Source organism: Adiantum capillus-veneris, chromosome 5, assembly GCF_014529385.1.
Source record: "Adiantum capillus-veneris isolate H3 chromosome 5, ASM1452938v2, whole genome shotgun sequence".
Taxonomy (NCBI): Eukaryota; Viridiplantae; Streptophyta; class Polypodiopsida; order Polypodiales; family Pteridaceae; genus Adiantum; species Adiantum capillus-veneris.
The window spans coordinates 150,970,297-150,976,296 of record NC_140935.1 but is presented as its reverse complement, the minus strand read 5'-3'; positions in this window follow the sequence as shown (position 1 = coordinate 150,976,296).

Below are 6,000 nucleotides of genomic sequence, written 5' to 3'. Positions count from 1 at the left end.
ATCCTGTTCATTCGGTGCTTGGTTAGGGCACTTCACGGAGATATGCCAATTTTCTCCGCATCCAAAGCACTTCCCCTCTTTGATGTAAAAAGCTCTCTCTTGAGGAGTGAGTTTGGGTCGTGCAACCTTTTCTTTCTTTTCTGGGTTGCTCTTCCTCTTTCTACTTTCATTTTTCGAAGACCGTTTGGTCCTTTGCGTCATGATTTCATATGTGGGGTTCGTCAAACTGCCTGAGTGAATGGCAAAACCCCGTTTCGCATGATTCATCAGTTCCTGTATGGAATCTGACTTTTGCTCTAAGCAGTGATCTCGGATCTCTATAGGAAGTCCCAAGGTGAACGCTCAATCTGTTCTTTGAACGAGATCTTCTTAATGAAGAGGCGGGTAGAAAAGAGCTCCAGAATCTCTCACAATAAGCATCCATTGTATCCTTCTTGGTCATCCGAAGATGGTTCCAAGCAGTTTGTATGTCTCGTTCGTACTCTCGAGTTAGCCAAGAAGAAATAAAAATCCTTTTGAATTTCAGCCATTTAATTGGCGCCATCTTATTTAATAGAAGCATGGACCACCAAGTTCGAGCATTTCCCTTGAAGAAAGAGGTAGCCCTCCGAATATTAGAGTGCTCTGAGTAACAGCCTCCAGAGAAAGCTATGTCAAACTATTGTATGAAAGAAAAAGCCTTCGAAGCATCTCTATAACCAAAAACGTGTCAAATTTAATTGATTGTCCACCTTCTTTAAACTTTCTTGCTTTTATCTTCCAAAAAGTCATACTGAATGGCTTTATAAAAATTCTTCTTCTTTGCATAAAAACTGTTGTCGTCAGAGTCCAAACTATTCGAAGACGAGTCCTTCGTAAAATTGTCAACAATTGGGCGAGATTTAGACTTCTTTGCCTTTTTCTTGTCCTTTCCGAAGCTTTGCTTTTTGCTTCGCTTTTTGCCCTTTCTGTCTTCTTTGCTCGAGTCAGAGGAGCTAGAAGAACTCTCTAAAGAAGATGAAGAAGAAGAACTAGGTACTCCTTCAAATCGAACACGCTTCTTCTGCTTTCTTGCCGATACAAATGTGGACTGACGGCCCAAATAACCCAGGAAGTCAATTTCTTTCTTCTGCTTTTTGTCGTACTTTTCTGCTTTGTTCTGCGCGTCAAAAAGCTAGGCAATTTGTGCATCAACCACCTCTTCTTGCTCTGTATACATCCTTGGAGTAGGAGGTTTATTCAGTGCTGGTTTGAGGGGTGGTTTTGTGGTCCGCCACTATGCACCTCGTCAAAGCAGGTCTGGCTCATAAATTCTGCAAATTTCGGGTCCTTCGCAAAATTTAGCATCATCTTTGTTGCATCGTCGATCAATCGTCGACGCTCCATCTCTTGAAGCTCCGCCTAAGTAGGCCGAGGCAAGCCATACTTCTTGCATGAATCTTCATCATAATCTCTTCCCGCATTTCTGGATGCAGAGGAAGTCGACTGATCTCTGTCTGAAGTCATAATTGTCACGTAAAAAGGATTCAAAGGTGAAGATGATGTTATTGTATTTGGGGATATGAATGCTCACAGAAAAACATCGCAACATGGTACTCAACAATTTGATATGCCATACATTTCAAGGGAGTTGGAGGAAGTTCACTTGTATGATCGTTCTTCAATGGATGAGAAAGAGACGGATCACTATGGAAAGTTACTTTTACACATGTGTAATAGCACGGGTATGCTTATTGCCAATGGTGTATCTTTGTGGAGTGGAACCAATGGATTTACATATAGGAGACATAATGGGGATAGTGTGATTGACTATATGCTACTCTCGGAAGCTATCATGTATCACATAAAGAGTTTTATGTTTGACCAATGGACCCCAGAATCTGACCATCGCACCTTATGTATTGACCTTTCATGTGGAAAAGCAACTAAGCAGGATAATCTCAGCCAAAGGAAAGAGAAATTATCACTATGTATGGATTTCAAACAGGCACCAATGTACATTGAAATGTTTGAGCAAAAATTATGGATGAAGAAGCTACAATATAATGAACCATTGAAAACTAAATGGGAAGCTTTCAAGAAAGTTATTTGCTCTTGTGCCGAAGAATACTTTGCTATAAAGCATCTCCATGGTATCAACAAAGATAGATCACGCAAAAGGTGGTTTGATAAAGAATGTCAAGATGCTCGAAAGTCCTTGATAAAGCTTGACGCAACTATGGTCAAAGACAACTATCAAAGTCATTTGCATAGATACAAGGCATTGATTCAAAAGAAGAGAAGAAGATGGGAAGTAAAGCAACAACTTTTTCAAGTCCAAGAAAAGACACCTGCACGTGGAAGATTTTGGAGAAACTTGAGGGGCAAGCGGGTTGAGAATTTTGGTAACTTGAGTCTTGTGGATATGTACGCACATTGTAGGCAATTATATGAGCAAGCAAATGTTGAAAAAATGTCATTTTATGGTTCACTCCCATGTATGCCCTCTTTTTTTACTATTGAGGATGTATGCGGTGGGCTTGAAAAGTTGGCCACTCTCAATGCGGGAGATCTTCAAGGTATTAAGCCAGAGATGATCAAATGGACGGGAGATTTTACCCATGAGTTGATGTGTGATATGTTCAACCTTGCACTTCAATATGATATGCCTTATGATTAAAGTACTAATTGGGAACTAAGCCTTTGCATAAAGGAGGGGATGTAAAGAATGTAAACAACTACCGGACTATAATGATTGGATCTCTTATGGCAAAGTTGTTTGGGTGCAAAAATCATGGATATGTTAGGTATAGGTCCACACACATCATTATGCACTATCTTCAACAGAAACATTGTTGATCTCTTAAATCTTCACATTGCTTCCTTTCGTCTCGCCTTCTTCCTGCTTCGTGTCTTTTCCTTTCGACAATCTTTCTTCATGTGGCCCTTTTTGTGACAATGATAGCACTTGATTTCTTTTCAGCCACATGATTTTCTATGAGATTTTACTCTCTAATTCTACTTGCCATTCTACCACAAACAAAGAGATCATTGCTACTACCACCAGAAGCATCAAGATTCTTCCTTTAACTTCTTGAGTATGCAAAATGCCCTCAACATCAACACGTGTTAAATTATCAACACGTGTTGAGTTACTTATGGTTGTGCAAAAAGTATCTCAACTTTCTAGCAACATAACTAGCAAGAACATTGCTTTGATAGAATCTTTAAAATTGACTCCCTACATAGAAAGCTGACTGAAAATTGTGTTGAACTTATTGAGATGGTTTCACATAGGTGTGCCCTCATCCATCTTCAAATCAACCAACTCTTTCAATCAATAAACCTATGATGCTACACTTTGCTTCTCATACAAGTCGTGTACAAGTCACATAGCTTTTCCACATCTCATAGCTAGTCTTTTCCTTGTTTACATTGAAGTATACATTCCTTGACAAACTCAACATGATGGTGGACCTAACAAGTTCATCCAATGCATGCCAATCTTACTCTTCTATATCCTCGGGCTTTAGCACGTTCATCTTTATGAGTCGCATCTGCTTTTTCTACACTAAAACATTGTGAATTTGTTCCTTTCAAAATGGGAAGTTAGTGACATCTAACTTCTCAATGTTGAACAAAGAGTTGTATCATGATGAAGCCATCATTTGACAAGGAAAAAGTGCTAAACTAAACAAAATGATAGAAGTGGTTTGTTTGATTTAACTGGCCCACAAGATGTTACATCAAATACGCATGTATGATAGAAATTGCAGCAAAAGTCTATAATGAAAACCTATAGGCACAATATGCAAAAGAACCTACAAAAGTAGACATTCAAGATGTGTACTATACGTCCATGCTTATCATTATTGTGAGTCTCATTGAAAACATTGCCATGTTGCGGATTATCGTGGAGAGATAAGGTAAGACGTTTTGTAGGGAGTTGTAGGGGGGCCTTCCGATGTTGTCACAAGGAAGAGCTTGGTGAGGATGGGTTGCTCTACCAGGTGCAAGATGAGGGGCATCTAGAGCCAAGACAGAAGTGGGCTACTTGTCTGCATGAGAATAGGACAAAAAGGAGAGTCTATAGTTTTCCAGGCTAATGAGAGAGAATCTCAAGGACTAATGAATTGGGTACTAGTAATGTTTCCAAAGCAACATATAACATTATGTGGAGATGTAGCTTTATCTTTTTTTTTTGTAGTTGTATCTTTTAAAGATGACTAGAGATGAGTTGCATATTATCGTGATTACAAACAATTTGTTGGGGTTGTAAAGCCCAATGGTTGGGCCTTGAGCGGCCAGACACTAACTAGAAACGAGCACTAATCATTCATTCTACATAAAACAATAAGGGCTCATAATCCTAGTAGCGTTGGGCGGCCTTAGGACAGGTTAGGGGGATAGCCAATTTGAAGGTTTTCATTCTTCATTTATGTTTTTAAGATTTGCTGATCTTAAATATTTGTATCAATAGGTAATAGGTAATAGGTAATAGGTATTAATAGTGTTGGGCGGTCTTAGGACAGGTTAGGGGAATAGCCAATTTGAAGGTTTTTAGATTTTATACTAAGATGTAAGTTTTAAACCCAAGGGGTCCACCTTTCAAAAATACCTATAGCAAGTGCGTACACGAGGTATTCATATACCCCTCTACACACACCTAGATTAAAAGACCACATGTAGAAGTCCATTGTTCCTAGCCTTCTAGACCTGTTTGAAGCAGCAGAATCTGACAATATGTGTTGCAATAAGCAATGCATAAGACATGTTCTTTGGTAGTATCGTCCCCTCAAGGCACAAGTTGTGCTTAAAGTTCCTTGTACATTTTTTGCAAAGTTAATATAACATTTGTACTCACAATTGTGAGTATGGCCCCCAAAAAACCAAAGAAAAAGGTGAAAATTCACTATGGCCTACATAAAGCTATTGAAAAGAATTTCATAATAAAATGCTTCTTTGTGAAAGAAAAAAACGTGACATTAGTATTTCCGAACATGTGGTATCACAATAAATATTATGTTTTTTGAAACAAAAGTGTGACAACAATAAACTATTTAATTTACAATATATTACAAAAGCATAAAAAATAAATGTTTTGACACAATACTCAATGCCCCTATTTAAAGAGAGGTACAACAGCCTCTCACAAGTGCTTAAAATAAATAATTAAAAAATTTATTATCATTAACTTGCCATGTGGCATTAATCAAAAAGCTTTAACCAATGGTTTAGATATGCACCCAAAAATCCACCCTTCACTAAGAACTACCTATGTAGTCCAAAAACATGTTCTTTACTTAGTGGGGTGCAGTGAAAAGATGAGCATGACGGCCATCAAAAGTAAACCGATGTACATGGTTGCATTCGTTGTCTATCACTCTCCTCATGATTTTATATCAGCCCTAAAGTGTGTGACCAAATAATACCAAACCATGAAGTTGGGTATTGACAACCTGAAGCGTCTTCTTTTTCAAGTGGAGCACCTAAAAGATACCATCCAAGAAAAGGAAAGAACCCACATCATAGCAATGGGCAAACCCAAGCTCACCTTGCTCATCTTTGCCAAGGAAAACAAGGTGAAAGTTCACTATGGCTTACATAAGGCTATCGAGAGGGCTTTAATAATTATAAAAGAGTTTTTAAAAGTGATACTAGCATTTTAAAACATTTTTTGTCACAACCAAAGTATTAGATTATTGAAAAGAAATGTAACAATGAACTATTAAAATTATAATATATTCAAAAGGATGAAAAAATGATAGATGGAAAAACACTCGGAGGCATTGTTAAAAAATTGAGAAAAAAACAAAAGTGAAATTGGATGGAAAAGATTTGTGCGTGACCCAATACCAGAGGGAGGTAAACAAATGTCAACACCCTCTTCCAAGGACCTAAAAAAAAATGGTAAAAAAAAGAAAGTTTATCATTATTAGCTTGGCATGTGGCACTAATCCACAAGCTTTATCCAATGGTCGAGAGATGCACCCAAAATCCAACCTTTTATTAAGTACTACTGATGTAGTCCAAAAACATCAA